This window comes from Aethalodelphis obliquidens, unplaced genomic scaffold (assembly GCF_003676395.1).
Source record: "Aethalodelphis obliquidens isolate GAN/ISIS:26980383/991018 unplaced genomic scaffold, ASM367639v1 scaffold13, whole genome shotgun sequence".
Lineage (NCBI taxonomy): Eukaryota > Metazoa > Chordata > Mammalia > Artiodactyla > Delphinidae > Aethalodelphis > Aethalodelphis obliquidens.
The window spans coordinates 30,015,145-30,036,616 of NW_020837957.1; the positions used below are offsets into that span (position 1 = coordinate 30,015,145).

General features: G+C 44.5%; 1 long non-coding RNA gene across 1 annotated transcript; it reads left to right on the forward strand.

Moving 5' to 3' along the window:
- The first annotated feature begins 108 nt into the window (after nucleotides 1-108).
- On the forward strand, nucleotides 109-14,012 carry LOC113624506 (uncharacterized). The gene is made up of 3 exons (XR_003434365.1): nucleotides 109-317; nucleotides 10,401-10,474; nucleotides 11,399-14,012. It is a non-coding gene; the product is annotated as an uncharacterized LOC113624506 (long non-coding RNA).
- Nucleotides 14,013-21,472: the final 7,460 nt, after the last annotated feature.

Here is a 21,472-nt window from a genome sequence, read left to right on the forward strand (position 1 = left end):
CCAGCAGGCGCGTGGGAAAGGTGAAATGAATACTCAGCCCAACCCTGGGAGAGAAATGCGGCCCCATGGGTGTGGGCCTCTCACCTCCACCAGGGGGTAGGGAATCGGGGACGGAGGTGTTGTTTCATACCACTCTCTCTCAAGAGGTTTCTTTATGAAAACACAGAAGGGCTCAGGGAAACAGGTTTGAATTAAACTTACACATGGTCCCTCACAGCCTGAGGACAGGCTCAGAGTGTCCTGTCTCACACCATCTTCCAGCGTGACGAGCAGAGGCTGGGTAGGAATGTCTCGTGGTTCCTGCTTTCCATCCTCACGTAAGTGTTCTCCTGCAACATAAGCAGGGAACCAGGGGAAGGAAGACAGAAGGGACAAGTTTTCACCAGTGCAGTGTTCACAGGGAGAGGTTACTTCCTCCCCAAAGTGACGTGGAGAGTTGGATGTGCTGGAAGACCGAGGGGGCCATGTGAGTGGGACAGAATGTGGTGAAACTGGGAAAGTTCTTGGGGGGCCCAGCATGTGTGCCTGGAGGTTTCTGAAGGCAGAGGCCTGAAGGATTAGCATGGGTAGAGGTGGGAGGGGGCTTTCTGGTAGTTGCTTGGCAATGAGTCAATGAGCCAGCGGGCCAAGTGAGGCAATACCCACCCGGAGAGGAGGGCAAAGACACAGACCAAGGATGGCCAAAAGGAGATACAGATGTCCTAAGGTGGGCTCAGTTCAGGGGTGTGACTGGACAGGGCCCAGAGAAAACCTTGCCCCCATTTATGTGGAGACCAGCACACCAGCGCAAATTTCCAGTATCATGTGCACCCCGACCGAGCCAAGACAAGACTAACACCACCTTCCCAGCACAGTTAGATGACCAGTCATGTTACATTGCCCTGATTCTCCCCCATCTTCTTCCCTGTCCGCCCCCACCCCCAACCTAGAGCAAATTGACCCTGAAAGGGAAGGTGAAGAAAGAGAGGGCAGACTACACACACCATCCTACTTCAAGTCCTGAGCTGAAGCCTGACTATCCCACTGAGACAGGAAAGGGGAGATTTGAATTGGATCTGAGATTGGAGTTTTGACTCTGACTGGGCTGGACGCTGAGTGTGACCAGTGAGTTATGGAATCTCCTTAAGACATCAGTACAGGATGGGCAGAGGTGGTGACTGGGGAAAAGAATACCTTCTCACACTTGTTCCCCACTTAGCTGAGATGCCTCAAACTGTTTTTGCAGCCATGAGTTCTAGGAACTTTAAGAACATACTTTCTTCTTGAAACACAAGATCTCGAGAAAGCTAGAAAATGGAGCAAGAGTGGTTTCCTTGTTTGAGGCAGAGATCTGAAAACTCTGAAACATCCCTCAATGCCTGGAGAGCTATTTCTTGAAGATGTGTCACTACACAGTGTATTAGTTTCCTATGGCTGCTGTAACATTACCACAGACTTAGAGGCTAATACAACACAGCTTTATCACCTTACAGTTCTGTAGGTAAGAGGTCCAACATGGGTCTCCTTGGGCTGCAATTAAGGTTTCGGCAGGGGTACACTGAGTGCCCACAACGCACCGCTTCAACCTCCTCTCTTGCCTCCCTCCTCCACTTTTGAGGACCTTGTTATCATATCGGGCTCACCTGGATAATCCAGGATTATCTCCTGATCTTAAAGGCATTCGGTTAGCAACCATAGTAATTTCATCTGTAATCCTGATTCCCCTTTGCCATGCAACCTAACACAGTCACAGGTTCTGGGGATCAGGACGTGGACAGCTTTGGTGGCCTTTATTCCCCTCCCACATGTAGCTTACACATTATTGAATTCAATTTAATTAAACAAAAATGCATGTAATCCTCACAATACACAAGCCAAGATTCAATCACATTCCATCACCTGCCTCACAGGGGTTCTGTGAACTAGAGAGGCAGTAGCCAAGAGATGGCCGGACTTTCATCATGTCTGGAGGGTCACACCAAAACCGTCCCATCCCAATGAGACCCCAAGCAGGGGCAACAGCAGGAACACGTGCCCTGCACGCACCCCGGCGGTAAGGGGCTCGGCACCCCTTGCTGCACTCGCTGCTCTACTGACACCTGGACTTCCCCTTTCCACTGATAAGCATCTTCTGTTGCAAGGTTCTGGACTGCAAAATCCCAGGCGTCCTTCACCAGTTTCAGGAGCTGCAAGATGCTGCTGACTTAGGGAAGAAGAAAGGTGGTGAAGGGCGCTGTCACCGGCACTCCCGAGTGCTGAGGCTTACCTTTCTCTTAGGGTGGAATGTTCTGGCTAAAACCTGCATTTGCACAGGTGCTACAGACAGTGTTGGAGAAAGAGTTGGAGTCAACTCCTCCTGCTGTTCAGGGAGGGCTTAGGGTGGAAGGCTCTCCAGAGCCCAGCACTATTAACTCCGCCTGCTGGGATGGGGAAGGGTGCGAAATCCTTACGACTTTCCATATGTTTCAACACCGGTGTCTGTTCCCCCCCCCTCCCTGCTCAGGCTCCACTAGCCATTCTTGTCTGGCCTCCAAATACAGAAACGGGAATCCACCCCAAGCCAGGACCAGGTTTCCGAGACTTACAGGTGTCCTGGGCTGGGGGAGGTGTGAAGAGCAGGCTTCTGTAAAGCTTCACTCCCTCACACGTCGATCTATCAGTCAGGCACTCTAAGGTCAGGGGGCCCTTCTCTTATGAATGGGCCCAGCAGCTTAGGTTGGCCCTTCTGGTCCAGCGCAGCCCCTGGACATCAGAACTTTCCCGCTAATGCTCTTTCCCCTGTCCTGTCAGCAGGCACTTTGAGGACACGAGCCCAGATTCAGACCACCCTCATCTATGGAGTCTGTCCGCTGAGCCATCCATTGGTGACCCCCTTCCCCCTGGAGCAGTGCCCACCATCCCCAGGTCTTTTACACAAAAGTTCTTGTTCTTTTTCTTTTCTTGCACAATAAGCCTTAGCAGCTTGTTGGAAAGGACACAATGTTCCGTTAAGCCCTTAGGAACATAAGGACTTATTTACTCTCCTGGAGAGTAAGAAGGGCCCAGTCCTCCGTTAGAAACACAAAACCATCGGGACCGTGACCCAGCCTTCCCCCAGGAGCATTCATTCATTTAAGATGAGGTCATCCTCTCCAAAAAATGGACCAAAGGTTTTCCTCCTGAAGCACAGAAATCCACTCTCTAAGCACATTTTCTGTAATGAGCAGTATTACTATCATCCTGGAAAAAATAATCACCTGTATTTGTAAATGCTTGAATAGCAAGGCTGTGTGGATAGCAGTCAAATGCAACTGTGTTTCCGACTAGAGAGACCCGTTTCTCTCATTTGGATGTGGAACCATAGCCCTACGTGACGATTTTGTCACAATTGTTTTAGAGATGAGTATACGTGGACGTTTCCCACCCCAGAAAGAACTCTGCACTAGGTCAGAAGACCCGGTTGCTCACCTGGTTCTTTCACTGACTTGACCTTGAGCCTCAGTTCCTTCTGTCAGGAGGGAGAACAGCATGATCCCGCCCGCCTGCCTGCTAGGGGCGCAGCGAACCCCTGATGAGGCCAGTGGCACAAGCACGCTGGAGGCTCCACAGTGCCCTGCATCATGCGTTGGCATTAGTGGCCCTGGACAGAAGTGGCGGAGCAGCCCTGAGGTTTTGGCGATCCCGCCAGGCTAAGTCAACAGAGAGCATCCTGCCCAGATCCACAGAGAATAGGACAGCAGCCACAACGGCAGGGTGAGTCAGGGAGAAGCAGGGGCTGGGAGGGGGCGCCGAGCAGGAGGCCAGACCTGCTGTGACGTCCTTTCTGGCGACAGTGAGAGAGCTGCCCAACCTGGCAGCCAGGCAGGCAGGATCCGCTGCAGGGGTACATTTCCAGCAGAGGAGTCATTTAGGAAATGTCTCTACAGGGACTCCCGGCTCTCAGCCTGCCCGTTGGGCCCAAGGGCGGGGCTCCAGGGCCGCATGCCCGGGGACAGCCACAGAGGCTGTCACACCCCTGCTCGCCAAGACTCCCCCTCTAATCCTGCTCCTCCTCGAAGATGGAACCTGTGCACATTTTTTCCCTATTCAGTAAGAATTACCGGCACCTGGGCTGCATGTGACTGACTTCCTAGAGAACTACTTTCACTACATCATGTTTTACTGTGTGACATCATACGCTCACACTGAAGGTGTGAACAGAAACCATTTCGGCCCACACAGTTTTGGTTTTTTTATTTTTTATTTTTTGCGGTACGCGGGCCTCTCACTGTTGTGGCCTCTTCCGTTGCAGAGCACAGCCTCTGGACGTGCAGGCTCAGTGGCCATGGCTCACGGGCCCAGCCGCTCCGCGGCATGTGGGATCTTCCCGGACCGGGGCACGAACCCATGTCCCCTGCATCGGCAGGCGGACTCCCAACCACTACGCCACCAGGGAAGCCCACACAGTTTTACTGCAACATTAGCAGGGAATTCCCATCCCACAAAACACTCACTCAGAAGGATTAATGTTGCAAATCACTCTGCTTACCTCAGGAACTTCCCCCTCAAAACCATTAAACAAACACATGACTTTTCAATAAGAAGACTCTGGAACTCTCACTTCAAAACCCTCGCCTTTCCGTGTTCACTAATCTTTATTACATTGAGATCCTTAGTTCTAATCAGGCTCCTGCACGGAAAGACTTGCTTTAAACTAGACCTCAGACCCACCAAACTTCTCACCTTTTGAGATGCTACTGAGACTCTGTCAAGTTTGTGGTAAGCAGGCAACTCAGTTTTGCCTTTTCCAAAGGTAGTTTTGGCTGTATTTTTGGAGAGCCAGAGTTTAACAAAGGATACGCTGAGAAATATCACCTGTTTCCTGAGTCTACTAGGATATTCGTGCCCTCACCAGAAAGGCTTCTTTTCCTTTACATCTTTTTTCTCTTCACATTTACCTAATTCGTGGCATTTTGTGTATTCCTGTACACCATCCCCAGGGTGTGGAAGGAGGAAGGTATTGTAGCTGATGCTGTCAGTGTCCCACCTGGATCCCCAGGGACCACAGGTCCTGCCAAACACCAATTGCTAGAATCTGCATTTGTGCCTGAGGGTTCTCCCCCCTCCCAATTTAGATCTGGGGAGGGCTGCATAATCCGTGCTTCCTTCAGCAGCCAGGGATGCTAAGAAGTAACACATCTCCAGCGTGAGCGCTCAACCAGGGTCTCTGAATTTAGCACATGAATATCCCAGCTCCCTGGCCCTTGGGTGGAATACGTTTTCAGGCATGTGTTTTACACCTTGTCTCAGAGTTTCCCCTCAGGATTAAGCTTTAGTGGCTCACTGTGGTAGCTGACTACTTGGCTTCCTTTCCTTCCCTGGATCTCTTTCCCACTTCCCTTTGAGTGCTACCTCTACTTCCCAAATAAACTATTTCCACTTGAATCTTTGCCTCAGGGTCTTCTTCTGGGAGAACCCAAACTAAAACAGGTATCAATAAACACAAAGGAATATAAACCAGTAAAATGTCTTACACATTACAATATTCAAATAAATGTTTATTACATTAAAGAGACAACATTGCAAAGTATATTCGCAGTGCTTAGCTCAGAGCTGGGCACATAGTACGTATTCAACAAATGCTTGGAGAGGAAGAAAAAGAGCCTAGTCAAGCATAGGCTAGATGATCACCTGGTGGGAATATTATAGAGGCGGTTGAAGAATCAATAGCTAAGTAGACAACATTTAAGGATCCATGCAGGTTTATTTCTGTGGCTGTGACTGTTGCCACAGTGGTGGTGGGAGCCTTCTGGGTGCTAAGAATGGGGGCTAGCCCGGGTTTCTCCATTAGCCTCTCATTTCCCTATTGAATTTCTTTGGTCCCATAAAATTTAAACAGCTTTATTGAAATATAATTTATATTTTATAATATTCACCCCTTTAAAGTGTAAAATTCAGTCGTTTTTAGTGTATTCACAAAGTTGTACGACTATTACCACGATTCATTTCCAGAATCTTTTCTTCACCACTCCCCTGCAAAAACGTGTACCCGTTACCAGTCACCCCCATTCCTCACTTCCCCAGCCCCTGGCAAACACTATTCTCTTTTCTGTTTCTGTAGATTTGTCTATTCTGTACAGTAATTATAAATGAAATCATATAATATGTGCTCTTTTGTGACTGGCTTCTTTCACTTGCCATAATGTTTTCAAGGTTCATCTATGTTGTAGCATGAATCAATATTTCACCTTTTTTATTGCCAAATAGTATTCCATTGCATGGATGTACCATATTTGGCTTATCCATTCATCAGTTGATTGAAATTTGGGCTATTTCTACTTTCTGGCTATAATAGTGCTCTGAACATTCCTGTGTAAGAGTTTGTGTGATCAAATATTTTCATATATATACACCTAGGAGTGGAATTGCTGGGTCATATGGTAACTCTGTGTTGAACTTTCTGAGGAACTGCTAAACTGTTTTTCAAAGGAACTGCACTATTTTACATTCCCACCACCAATGAAGGAGGGTTCCAATCTCCCTCGTCCTCATTATTCTTGTTATTGTCATTTTTATTATTGTCATCCTAATGTGCATGAAGTGGCATCTTATTATAGTTTTGATTATATTTCCCTAATGACTAATGATGTTGAAGATCTTTTCATGTGCGTATTGAACATTTATGTATCGTCTTATGAGACATGTCTATTCAAATCCTTGGCCTATTTTTAAATTGTGGTTTTATATGTTCTGGATATTAGACCCTTATCAGATATATGATTTGCAAATATTTTCTCCCATTCTTTGGCTTGTCTTTTTACTTTATTCATAGTGTCTTTGAAGCATAAAAGTTTTCAATTTTGATGAAGTCCGACTTGTCGATTTTTTGCCTTTGGTTGCTTGTGTTATTGGTGTCACATATAAGAAACCATTACCCAATCCAGGGTCATGAAAATTTACACCTATGTTTCCTTCTAAGAGTTTTATAATGTTAGTTCTTATATTTAGGTTTTTGGTCATTTTGAGTTAATTTTTGTACATGGTATGAGCTAGGAGTCCAATTTCATTCTCTTGCATGTGGATATACACTTGTCCTAGTACCATTTGTTAAAAGACTATTCTTTAACATTCCCATTTATCATTGCAACAAGAAGAAAAAAATACCTAGGAATAAACCTACCTAGGGAGACAAAAGACCTGTATGCAGAAAACTATAAGACACTGATGAAAGAAATTAAAGATGACACAAACAGATGGAGAGATATACCATGTTCTTGGATTGGAAGAATCAATATTGTGAAAATGACTATACTACCCAAAGCAATCTACAGATTCAATGCAATCCCTATCAAATTACCAATGGCATTTTTTAGAGAACGAGAACAAAAAATCTTAAAATTTGTATGGAGACACAAAAGACCCCGAATAGCCAATGCAGTCTTGAGGGAAAAAAGTGGAGCTGGAGGAATCAGACTCCCTGACTTCAGACTATACTACAAAGCGGCAGTAATCAAGACAGTATGGTACTGGCACAAAAACAGAAACATAGATCAATGGAACAGGATAGAAAGCCCAGAGATAAACCCACTCACCTGTGGTCAACTAATCTATGAAAAAGGAGGCAAGGATATACAAGGGAGAAAGGACAGTCTCTTCAATAAGTGGTGCTGGGAAAACTGGACAGCTACATGTAAAAGAATGAAATTAGAACACTCTCTAACACCATACACAAAAATAAACTCAAAATGGATTACAGACCTAACTGTAAGACCGGACACTATAAAACTCTTAGAGGAAAACATAGGAAGAACACTCTTTGACATAAATCACAGCAAGATCTTTTTTGATCCACCTCCTAGAGTAATGGAAATAAAAACAAAAATCAAGAAATGGGACCTAATGAAACTTCAAAGCTTTTGCAAAGCAAAGGAAACTACGAACAAGATGAAAAGACAACCTTCAGAATGGGAGAAAATATTTGCAAATGAATCAACGGACAAAGGATTAAACTCCAAAATATATAAACAGCTCATGCAGCTCAATAAAAAAAAAAAAGAAAAAAACCCAATCCAAAAATGGGCAGAAGACCTAAATAGACATTTCTCCAAAGAAGACATACAGATGGCCAAGAAGCACATGAAAACTTGCTCAGCATCACTAATTATTAGAGCAATGCAAATCAAAACTACGATGAGGTATCACCTCACACCAGTTAGAATGGGCATCATCAGAAAATCTACAAACAACAAATGCTGCAGAGGGTGTGGAGGAAAGGGAACCCTCTTTCACTATTGTTGGGAATGTATATTGATACAGCCACTATGGAGAACAGTATGGAGGTTCCTTAAAAAACTAAAAATAGAACTACCATATGACCCAGCAATCCCACTACTGGGCATATACCCTGAGAAAACCATAAATCAAAAAGACACATGCACCCCAATGTTCATTGCAGCACTATTTACAATAGCCAGGTCATGGAAGCAACCTAAATGCCCATTGACAGACGAATGGATATAGAAGAAGTGGTACATTTATACAATGGAATATTACTCAGCCATAAAAAGGAACGAAATTGGGTCATTTGTAGAGACGTGGATGGATCTAGAGACTGTCATACAGAGTGAAGTAAGTCAGAAAGAAAAACAAATATCGTATATCAAGGCATATATGTGGAACCTAGAAAAATGGTACAGATGAACCGGTTTGCAGGGCAGAAATAGAGAACAAACGTATGGACACGAAGCGGGGAAAGCAGTGGGGGGTGGGGATGGTGGTGTGATGAATTGGGCGATTGGGATTGACATGTATACACTGATGTGTATAAAATTGATGACTAACAAGGACCTGCTGTATAAACAAATAAATAAAATAAAATTCTAAAATTAAAAAAAAAAGACTACTCTTTCCCCTATTGAATTGTCTTGACATCCTTGTCCAAATCAATTGGTTGTAAATGTAAGAGGTTACTTCTATACCTTCAATTCTATTCCACAAATCTATATGTCTATCCTTATTCTAGTACTACACTGTCGTTATTACTGTAGCTTTGCAGTTTTGAAATCATGAAGTATGTCTTCTAACTTTGCCCTTCTTTTTCAAGATTGTTTTGGGTATCCTGGGTCCCTTGCATTTCCATATTAGTTTTAGTATGTTCATCGATTTCTGTAAAAAAAAGCCAGGTGGGTTGTTGCTAGGGATTGTGTTGGATCTGTAAATCAATTTGGGAAGTGTGACCAACTTAACAGTATTAATCCAGTTCACAAACATGGGATATCTTTCCACGTATTTAGATCTTCAATTTTCTTCAACAATGTTTTAAAATTTTCAGTCTTGCACTTCCTTTGCTAACTTGTTCCTGAGTATTTTATTCTTTTTGATGTTATTATAACTAGAATTGTTTCTTAATTTCATTTTTGATTTTTCATTGTTAGTGTATAAAAATGCAATGGATTTTTTATGATCCCACAAAATTTTAAAGTCTGTGTTTTTCCCTAGAAAATCAGGAATCGTCATTTTCAATAAATATTTTCTGCATCCTAAGGCATGAGATTCTTTGAGGCCTGTTACAGAGCACTCAAAGCTTGCTGCTGTTTCTGAGACAAAACAGGCGAAAAAAACATCTGGTGTTGGGAAGTGAAGCGTGTATGGTTTCCTTAGCATAGATAAGGCAGGTTTATAGGGAGTCATGAACTTTAAAAAATGAGAAGTCTTTGAGCATCAAACATAGATCTGAGGGTGCTACAAATAGGTTATAAAATGAAATATTAAGATCCAAGAGCTGGTGGTATAATAAGGGCAAAAGAAATGCATGTTAAAAACAACAACACATAAAAACCCTCTCGGAGAAAATGAGTATATGCATTCTAGTACCAGCGTTGGTCATTGGCTATGAAATTTAGAGCTTGGAGGGATCGTAGAATCATCCAGTCTGCTCCTCTGAATTTACAGATGAGAAAACTGGGTCTAGAAAAGTGTAGTGTGGGGTAGTATAAGGGAGGAAAAAGCCAAGGGTTTGGAAACAAATGACCAAAGTCATCACTCCTAGGAGACCTCAGGAGGGGTTACTTAGTCTCTGTCAACTTCAGTTCTTTCTCTGTAAAAGGGGAAAAATGCCTGCATTTTAGGGTGGTTTTAAGGACAGTTATTCAATGAGTTATAGTCTTTCCCAGCACCATGTGCCAGGCTCTGTGCTTGGTGCTGAGGACAGAGTGGAGAACAAGAGAAACAGCCCGTGACCACCAGAAGAGTACATTTAGGTTGAAGATGAAACGAGATAACAGGGCACAAGGCTCAGCATTGTGTTTCTCTGTCTCATTCCAAGTTCCAGTTAAATTTCCCAAGGGCAGGGGGCTTAGTGTCTTCATTTTTGAGTCCTGAGTGCCGAGTACAGTACCTGACACACTGAAGGTGCTCGGTAAGTGTTTATTGAACTAAATAATTTTTTTTCTTCTTACCCCTAGGAAAAGGAGAACTTTAGACACAAAAGGGGAGAACAACGTTTGCCAGGCGAGAAGGCAGAGCATTTCAGGAGGAGGTAACGACCAACATGGAGCTTGGCGTAAGACCAGGTCCTGGGCCAAAAGAAAAGGCAAATATTATCAGTTGAGCCAGGGATTATTTTATTTTATTTTTAAAAGAAAGCTTTTCTCTTGGTAAGTTAAAATGAAAACAAACAACAACAACAAAAAACCTCTGTGGTCCCTTTTCCCTTCTAGTGACATCCACATACAAATGTCTTTTCTCACCAAATAAATCAGTTATTCTTAGCCAGCAAGGCTAAGTTTTAAAATAGAAGTAAATGCAATTTGTGTCAATATTACTCTGAGCGAAAACTAAAAGCATTTCTGTGCATACCATTAGAAGTTTAAGCCCACCCAAACTGGGATGGTAAGAACGATGAGGGCAATATACTGTAATTACAGGGAGAAGGGAATAACTTCAGGCTCTGGATCAGGAATTCAGGCCCGTGGGCATCACTGTAGATTTCTACATTGGGAGGACCCCTCGTTCTTCCTTCTGGGTCCACAATAGCTTGAGGCATGCAGTCCTGCTGGGAGGGGAGATAGGGAGCAGGAACCAGGCAGAGACCACCAGAGCAGCTGATTCCCGTGAGCCGTGTGTCAGGCATTAGATAGAGCCAGCCAGCTCCCTGGTCTCTCCTTGCCTCACTAAACCAGCCCTCTTCAGACCTTATGATAGAAAGCAAAAGAGTTGGTGTTGAAAAACATACCCAGATGGAAAACTAAAGGGCTGGATTTGGAGTCCAGTTCTGCTTCTCACTGGGGTACAGTCTTGATGGGGGCACCTCAACTCTCTGAATTTCAGTTCCCTCATTTGTAAAATGAGAAGCCGGCCCTAGATCAGGCATGGTAAATACCCAAGGGGCGCGCTCCTTTACCGCATCTCATCCATGCCAGACATTGCTAATCAATCACCCATCACTTCCTTTCCCACCCAGCTGCCTGAGACTCCTTCACAGACATGCTACAGGGAGCCAACACCAAGCATTGGAACAAGTGCAGGATATAACCTACTTTCCGTCCTCCACCAGACAGTTGGGTAAGGCCTTTCTACCCTGACATTATGTGATTCTAAATCACTTTCTGTAGGCTTGCTCAGACTTCCTATTAAACTTGTCATAAGGGAGAAACTGATGATTCCGTGAAGTCAAGAAACAGCCCATGGAGGCTCTACACAAATGCGAGTGTTGTGAATACTAGCATTTCTGTGAGTCCTCCCGACAAAGCTATCACACAGTCAGGGCTTTCAAGCTGCTGAGGGAACTCCCTGCTGAGCTTGGTCCAAGATGGTCCCTGGGGATGGATTAGGGCAGACAGGGAGAAGGAATTTTGAAAGGTTTTTTTTCTGGAATATAAACTTCTATTTCTATGCCAGGATTAATTCCATTCCATACAAGAATGGCTAGGGCAGTGTTGCTAGGAAATTAGCAGCTGTTTGTCTGGATGATTTTGGACAGGAATGTGTCACTTGTGCAATGCAAACAGGGAAGGGCTTTGAAGTGTGAGAAACTGGTCTCTGTCCAGTGCTGTTTAAGGAAACACAGCGCAGGACATTTTAGACAGAGCCAAGGTGGAGAATCTTTCCCAATGTGATCTAATTCCCTGGGGCAATGAGCACTGCCCCAGAGTCTCCTTCCATGTGCCCATCTGGTCGGTACTCATCCTCACAACTGCTGCCTAGCTTTCGATCCTGAGCCTGTCTGCTGGGTACCTGGGGCCAGAGTGACCACTGAGCTGGAAGATGACGCCTCTTTAGAAATGAGCCCTGGAAGGCTAACTCACCCCCAAAGAATCCAGCCTTTGGAACTGTAAAGTGGAGCCCTCAAGAATACCCCGACCCTCTGATGATTCCACTATCTAGAGTTTAAAGACAGGCAAAGCTAATCTATTTTATTAGAGATCAGAATAGTACTGACCTTTAGGGAAGAGGGAAGGAGGAGTGATTGAGAAGTATCTTAAGGAAGCCTTCTGAGGTTCTGGTTATATTGTATATGTTGGGCACGCTTATATTTTCACCTTGCAATAACTCACTGAATTGTACACTCATGACTTTTCTATGTGTATGCTACACTTCAATAACTTTTAAGTATCTAAAAAAAAAAAAAAAAGAGAGAGAGAGAGAGAATACCCTGACCCATCTTTAGCCTCACCTCACTCCTGCCACTCTGCATTCTCCTCCCCTGGTTTATTTTTGTCTATAACGTTCACCTCTAGTTAACATCCATTTCGTTTTCATGATTTATTATTTAGAGTCTTTCTCTCCTTTCTAGCATGGAAGCTGCATGAGGGCATGGATTTTTATCTGTTTTGTTCACAGCTATCTCTTCAGTACGTAGAACAGTCTCTGGAACATAAGAGGCACCCAGTAAATATTTGTTAAATGACCAAATGCACTCATCTATTCCATATTTTATTCAACCAGAAAACTGGATTTGTTTCATCTAAGAAAATAGAATACCTTCTGAATGCCTGGAATTATTCCCTGGTTTGGGGTTGGGGTCTGGGAAAAGTTTGAGGAGAAAAACAAAACAATGCAAGTGCTCTCTTCATTGTTTATGTATGTCTCAAATCACCCTTTTGAGGTAAGTAGCCTTATCTTGGTTTTTCAGAGGAAGAAATGGAGGTTCATAGAAAGTAATTTTCCCAAACCACATAGCCACAAAGTGGTAAAGGCTGGACCTTTTAAAAAATATACAAATGCCACCTACAGCAGCTGTCACTGGCCCTCCTTTCTTCTCTTATTGTCTCCCCAGTTAGCTGCTTTCCAGAGTGGCAAAGATGTTCTAACACTCAGGTTTTGACACAACTCCCTCAGAGAACAGAATTTTGTGTAAACAACTGCAAACTTCTTTTTTTAAAAATCTGCCTTGGTTTGAGATTTCTACGACTGTAAGCTCTAAAAAGCAGAGTGATGCATCATGACACTCACAGGATGACAGAATGTGCCTGGAGAGGGGACATTTAAGTTTAGAACCGAATTTCCCAAGCAACGACAAAGGTTCTGGAACCTCCCAGAATATTCTCGGTAGGAGTCCCACTGGATTTGCCATCTCATTTTTAGGGAATTCTTGGTTTGCACCATAAGTGAAAATCGAGTCCATTTCCCGGCAAGTTTAGGCTTAGAGATTCTTAGTGATATACTCCCCTTTCCAGGCCCCCAGGAATTTAGCCTTCTAATCCCCAGACTGCAGACTGGGAACACTTAGAAATTCTTATGATTGAGAAACTGAGGACTCTACATAAACCCCTCAGCAGTCAGGAAACATCCTGTGGGTGGGTTAGATCATGAGATCTCCCTGAAGGAAATTTAACTCCTAGTTCCAAGAAAATGCCTGTTTATTTTTTCATATTACGGGGTCACTGGATGTCCGGGGTGTCAACTGAAAAATAATGTCCGACCTAAAAGTTGACAATTATGTTCTATCTGGGGCATTACTGAGAACTATAGCCCAGGATGGCAGCCTCTCAGATAGCCCTGAGGGACTGTTCCAAAGAGGTAAGGGAGGAGCCAGGATATACAGGAGTTTTTGCTAGAAACAAAAACAAAAACAAACAAACAAACAAAATCCCTGTGTAGTCGAACATCAAAAGATTACTGCTGGGCTTCCCTGGTGGCGCAGTGGTTGAGAGTCTGCCTGCTGATGCAGGGGTCACGGGTTCGTGCCCCGGTCCGGGAAGATCCCAAATGCCGCGGAGCGGCTGGGCCCGTGAGCCATGGCCGCTGAGCCTGCATATCTGGAGCCTGTGCTCCGCAACGGGAGAGGCCACAACAGTGAGAGGCCCGCGTACCGCAAAAAAAAAAAAAGATTACTGCTAATCACAAAAAACCCCAGACATCTCAAGTTAATGATTTTAGTGCTTTTCTGTGTATGAGAAGATACAAAAGTCTGGGCTCATTGAAATTATTCCTTCCATATGCATCTTAACTAGGGCCAGTATCCAGTTTTTCTCCATCTGAAATTCCCCTCAGAATGCACTATTGGGTCAGCTGCAGTGGCTGATGCCTTTATGGCCGCAACAACCTTTGTTTACTGAAATGGCAGGTGACATTTGTCCACAGGGACAGTGGTGCCACTCATCATGTACAGGAGGGTAAGGCAGGCCAGTGGGTTTCACTGCAAGTAAATATCTTTCTAGAAAGTATTTAAATAATAAAATTTCTTCCAATAGAGTTTCTCCTATACCTTATTTATGTTAGTTTATTTTCTTTAGCTACTCAGTTTGTGAAATATCAATCATTTTAAAACTTTTTTTGCTGTTAATTTCCTTTGCTATGCTCTCAGGCAAAAACCACATCTGTTGCAGAAAGAGCCTAGATTTTGCTCATACTCTGATAAAATATGCACCTCTTTAGGCTTGATAGGAAGGAGTCAACAGCACTGTTGTAAATGCCATCATGTCCTGATAGCCCCAGCCTGGGGACCCAAAACCTGGCAGGACCAGAAAGTGACAGATGAAAAGGTGCTCAACATCATTAGGAAAATACAAATCAACACCACAATGAGATACCACTTCACACACACTAGGATGGCTAAAATAAAAGAGACATTATACAGAAAAGTATTGGTGAAGATGTGGAGAAATTGAAACTCTCACACATTGCTAGTGGGAGTGTAAAATGGTGAAGTTGCTTCGGAAAACAGTTCTTAAAAAAATCTGACATTGAGTTACCATATGGACCAGGCAACTCTACTCCTAGGTATATACTCGAGAGAAATGAAAGCATCAGTCTACACAAATATGTGTACACAAATTTCATTGCGGCATGGTTCATAATAGCCAGAAAAGTGAAACAACCTAAATGCCTATCGACTGATGAACGGGTAAACTCAATGTGATATACCCATACAATAGACGGTTACTTAGCTAGGAAAAAAACCACAAAACTACTGATACATGCCACAAAATGGATGAGCCTTGAAAGCAGGCTAAATGAAAGAAGCCTATAGGCCATATATTGTGAGGTCCAGAAGAGACAAGTCCATAGAAACAAAAAGGAGATTAGTGGTTGCCAGGGGCTGGGAGGAGAAGAGACTGCGGAGTGACTGTAATGGGTATATTTTTCTTTCTCGGTGGATAGTGATGAAAATATTCTGGAATTAGGTAGTGGAGACGATTGCACAACTTTGCCAATATACTAAACAACACTGAATTGCACACTTTAAAATGTTGAGTTTTATGGTATGTGAATTATATCTCAATTAAAGAATCTGGTGGTGGGAGATATATCAAAAGAAAGTAATAGGGAAAAATCAATAGTACTGTTAAATTACTCTCTTTGTGTCCATTGCAAGAGCTCAGTGGATTCTTTTCTAAACACAGCACACTGAAGAGTATGAAATTATGAATCAGGGAAGAGTACATTATTCTTTACTCCCATTTTTCTCTCTGTAGCACATCACACCTTGCCCTGTTCCTGGATGCCCATGTTTGTCTTATAGTCCAGGGTTTCTCAAAGTGTCACTTGGTTCCCGTTGCATCAAAAATCTCTTGTAGTGCTTGTGAAAAATTCACAAAAATTCAGTGGGGTTCACTGAAACAGAAACTCTATGTGTATGACTCTGGACTTGGCATTTTTAACAAGTCATCTAGCTATAAAAACAATACTATTATTAATAATAGCTTTTACCTATAGAATACTATGTGCAGGCACTATTCCAAGTACTTGACATTAATTAACTCATTTATTCCTCAGTACAATCTATGATTGGGTACTCTTATTACCCCCCATCTTACAGATGAATAAACTGAGGTACAAAGAGATGAAGAAACTTTCCCAAAGGCACATAACTAGTAAGTAATAGAGTCTGGAGTCAAATGCAGGCAGTCTGGCTTCAGATTTCAAGCTCTTAATCACTTCACAATACTGTCTGCTATGGTTAGAATGTTTGTGTCCCCCCAAATTCATATGTTGAAATCCTAACCCCCAAATGTGATGGTATTAGGAGGTGGGGCCTTTGGGAGGTGCTTAGGTCATGAAGGTGGAGCCTCATGACTGGGATTAGTGCCTTTATAAAAGAGGTTTCAGAGGGATCCCTAGCCCCTTCTACCATGTGAAGACAGAGAGAAGGTACCAGCTATGAACCAGGAAGAGAGCGCTCAACAGAACATGACCATGCTGACACCTTGATCTTGGACTTCCCTTCCCAGCCTCCAGAACCATGAGAAATAAATTTATGGTGTTTATAAGCTACCAGATATGTGGTATTTTGTTACTGCAGCCCAAGTGAACTAAGATACCACCTCTTCTCCCCACTGATTGTTATGCTTAAATTTGAGACTCACCGTTACAGTTATTATTTGATATATATCACTTTCATCTGCAAAGTAAATATCTATATTTCTACCTTTGACGTGAACATTTACAAAAATAAATTTTCTTAAAGGGAATGCCAAACTGGGTTGTGAGATTGTAAATTTGGAAACCGGGACATGAGAGGCTATAGTCTTGGACAAGGGGCCATGCCCACCCCTCCTGCCCCCTCATTAATTAACTCCAGTGAAGCCAACTGCCCAGAGAAGAGGCCTGGCTCCTGCAGAAGAAACCTGGCCTGGATTCCATTCCCGAAGCCTGAGCCAACCTTCCCCCACGATGTTTCTGACTCAGCGACAAGGAGAGGAGCCTTGCCTGAGGGTGACACGTTGCTCTTGTCACAGAGCTGGGTCAGGCCTGTTTGGAAGCCCTGGCCGGCTTTGTGCTGCCTACTGATGGCCCTGACCACTTCAGGCTGGAACTGGGTCCGCAGCTTCTGACTGGCCAGAGTTACCCACCATGTGCCCAAGGGCCACGGCTGTTTCCACATCATGTGGGATGTTCTGTGACAGCTCTCTCGGGGGCCTGCGGTGTGGGATAGTGGAAAAAGCACAGGTACAGGGTCTGGATCTGCCCCTGGGGTGGGCACATTGGTCCTGCAGACTCTGACATAGATCCTTCACCTATGAAGAGAGATCATCGTTCCCAGATGACTGGTCACAATGACATCGGTGACACTGCTTCCTAAGGTATTATGTTAGCATCATCACTGACGCTAATCGCCAATCTTTAACTCCCAGCCTGGCCTCCCTCATCCAAAAAGGGTTGGCGTTCACTAATTCAACAAATATTAACTGAATGAATGTGTGACTTCCTTTGTAGACAACATGCAGAATTGCAAAGCGGCTAACAGGCATCTCAAATTTAACGTCATCTCACAGTCAGAGTCATAGTGGAACTCTTCATTTCTCCCCCCAGCCTGGCCCTCTTCCAGTTTGCCCCATCTTGTAACCTGTGCCAACATCCATTCAGTTGCTCAAGCCAAAACCTAGGAGTCATCCCTGACTTTCCTCCTCCTTCATGCTGTCCGTCAGCCATGCCTTCAAACGACACCAGAGCCCCTCCCCCACTTGTACCATTTCTGTCTTCATTCCCTGTCACACGCCCCATCGCCCCGCCCCCGGCCATGCCAGTCTCCCTGCTTCTCTACAGGCCGTGCTGCACTCAGTAGTCAGGATGAACCACAGGCCACCACCACTCGCCTGCTGGGAAATAAAACCCAATGTTCTTGCCAGGCCAGCGAGACTCAACCTGGACCGCCCAGCCCCTTGCCCACCTCTCTGACCTTGTCCCCTACACGGCTCCCCCTTTCACTGCATCCCCGCCACACCAGCTCTCTACTTTCTGTCATCCCAAGGTAGCCTAGCTCGTTCCCATCTCAGGTCCTGACACTGGCTGCTCCCTCGGCCTGGAACTCTCCTTCCTCCTCCAAATATGGAGTGCCTCCTTCTCATCACCTTGGTTTCAGTTCAAAGAACATGTCCTCAGTGAAACCACCGTTCCTGTCCTGAATTACCTTCTCCTCCTTTATCCATTCTAGTTTCTTCACAGCCCCTGCTGCAATTTGAATTTATCTGGTGTGTTTACTTCCATGTCAAGTTGTGTCATTTTCCTCAACGGTGACAGAAGCTTCTCGGGGCCAGAGGCTGGCTGGTTATCCCCAGCTCCTAAAGCCCACACATAACGGGCTCTCAATAAGGATTTCTTAAGTGGATGACGTGATGTCACTGCTACAGCACTGGTTTCAATGTATTTGACTTGTTCTAAGAAGAATATAGGAGGTTTATAGAACTGAAAATAACAAGATTTGTTAAATACAGCCTAGGAAATTAGGTTTAAAAAAGGAGGTGGGATGCTTTGGTGAATTCTTAGCTTTGCAGTGCCCCAGGGCTCTGTCCCTGGCTGCCCCTGCTCTACCTGCATTCACCCCAGTGGGCGTCTCCTCCAGTGTCCTGGCTCCAAACACCGTCAGATTGTTTACATCCAGCCAGAACTCAAGCTTGCTCATCCTCACTTGGTGTCTAACCAGCCCCTCAATCCTGGCATGTCCAAATCTGCTGCCCCATGTTCTACTACCTGGGAGGGCATGGAGCGCAAGACAGCCCCAGCCTTCCAACAACTTCAGAGTCACCCTTAACTCCTCCCTTTCTTTCATACCCTCATTGCATCTGTCAACAAGTCCTATTAGCTCTACCTACAAAATATATCCAGAATACAACCCTTTCTCATGCTCCTACTACCAAGCTGGCTCAAGGCACCATCACCTCTGAATCCTTGTAATTGTCTCCTAATTGGTCTCCTGATTCTACTCTTGTCTCCTTTGTCTGATCTCATTAGTTAGAGTGACTTTTGTTTAACTTTTGTCTCTCCTCTGCTCAAAACCATCACATGGCTTTTCATCTGATGCAGTGTAAGGTCCAAGTACATCACAGCCTTCCAAAGCCCAACATGGTCCTGCTTCCGGATCTGTCTGATCACGTCACTACCGCACTCACTGGCCCCACTGCAACCACACCAGCCTTCTTGCTGTTTCTTCAATATGCCAGGCACACTCCTGCCTCGGGGATTTTGCACTTACTATTCCTTCCGTGTGGAACGTTCTTCCCCCAGGGATCCACACAGCACACTCCCTTGTCTCCTCAGGCTTTGCTCAAGTGGCATCTTCTCAGAAAATCCTTCCCAGATCCCTACTCTATTTAACATTCACCTCCTCCCACTCTCTTCGCCTTCCCTGATTTATTTTCTACTTCTTTATCACCATCTAATATAATATTACATATATGTAATGCAGATATAACATTACATATGTGCCTGTATGTAATTTGTTTATCATGTATTCCCCTCACTGGAATGTAAGCTTCCTGGGGGTAGGACCTTTTGTCTGTTTTATTCAGGGTGGTATCTAGAAGAGTGCTTTTGGCATATAGAGAAATTTTCAGGTAATCTAGGAGATGGGGCTTTCCTGGAATATTGCGGAGGCTGTACCAATACAGCTTTGGAGGTTCCACTGTGGTCCATGTGAATGGCGCTCCTTGGAGTCATGCAGTGTACAGCCTGCACAACCGTATGAGGCAACCCTGTTTATGAGGCTGCTTATGTGTAGAGCCATAGGTTTTAGCCAGCAGCCAAAGCAGAGGAAGGTTTGCCATGTTTATGAAGGTTCCAGTGCCAGAAAAGGACACATAACATCTCACTCACTGCAGAAATAGACTAAAGGAGCAGCAGTGGGCAGGACCAAGATGCTCAGTAAGAAAGAACTTGAAGTTTGATCTAACACAGAGAACAGCCACAGAGAATGTTAGTCTGAAAATGTTTAAAGCAGGTGAAACAAAATATATCCTCCCTCGCCAACCCATACCCACTGTGAAATAGCTCAACAGGCCTCCCATTGACCAGCTCACTTGAGCAGTGTGGTTTTCCCTTCAATGCACAAATTGTAAAATCAACACCATGGTGGATGAGTGAATTACACTGCTATTTGAGATTGGGATTAGCCATAAACTAGCTAAATAGGGGCAGTTACCACAACTAACCACGGCAAGTTTTTCCACTACGAAATCTGATTCTATAAACTTAACAGAGAATAGAAATATTTGCTCCACTGGGCAGCCCAGTCAGCTCTTGCACCCAAGGCTCTTAACTTGCACAGGACAGGAGAATCCACATTTCTGTGTCCATGTGTAAGAAGCACATTTCTTGAATTTTTGTGGTGAGTCAAGGATTTTTATGAGAGTTAATTTTCACACAACCCCCAATACACATTTTTTCTTTCATTTATTGGAAGATATGAAGAAACTGCCTGGTAATTAAGCTGAAAATTATGTAGCGGTGATGACTAAGCAAACACCTCAGCTTTCATGATTGTGGCTGGCTGAAGTTTCCAGTAATGCATGCACTTGGGGCAAACCCTCCCGGAGAGCCTACCATGTGCCAACTCCATGGGAATAAATGTCAAGAACACATGACCCTTGACCTCAAGGGGCTCCCAACCTGGTGGGGGAGTCACAGCTTTCTCACCTGCAAAGTTATCCAGCCCTGCAAGGCAGTGTGTGCAGTGTCCACTGAGGAGAACTGACCGTGTGTGATCCCTGTGGACAAGAGGGATCCGGGGCCTCCAAGAAAGGTGGGCTCTGAGCTGGTCTTAAAGAAGAGCAGGATGTGGAAAATTAAGGTTTCACAGAGCAGAGCTGCTCACTAGCCTCCTACCTCTAGCTTATGACCTCTGTTAATAAGAGAGAAATTAAATTTGAACAGATTTGGGCCACTGTATTTTGGGGTCTCTTTGTTACAGCAGCTTAGCCAATAAGCCTAACCGATACATCTGTGGAACAGTTCTTGAGCTTACCTCCTCTGAACACATCCAGCCCAGTATGACTCCATCAGCAAGAAGGAACGAAGGGAGCCAACAGCTCCTTGGCTACGTCAATTCTAACCTCCCACTGACCTGGCCAAGCAGGAGCTTTCACTTTGTTCTAGCAATAAAGAAGCAGAGATGCAAAGGTTTTCCAAGGTCACACACAGCTAGGAGGCAGCAAAGACCAAGAACCCAGATAGTTCTGACGCTCTCTAGGACTCAAGCATAATCAACTGTAGGCAGGAAGAACCTCAAAGGACTGTATTGGGTATGCCCCAAGTATATATTCACTCAAGAGGGCAACATACAGAATCCCCGACATTCTACTGAATCCAAAGAGTTTAG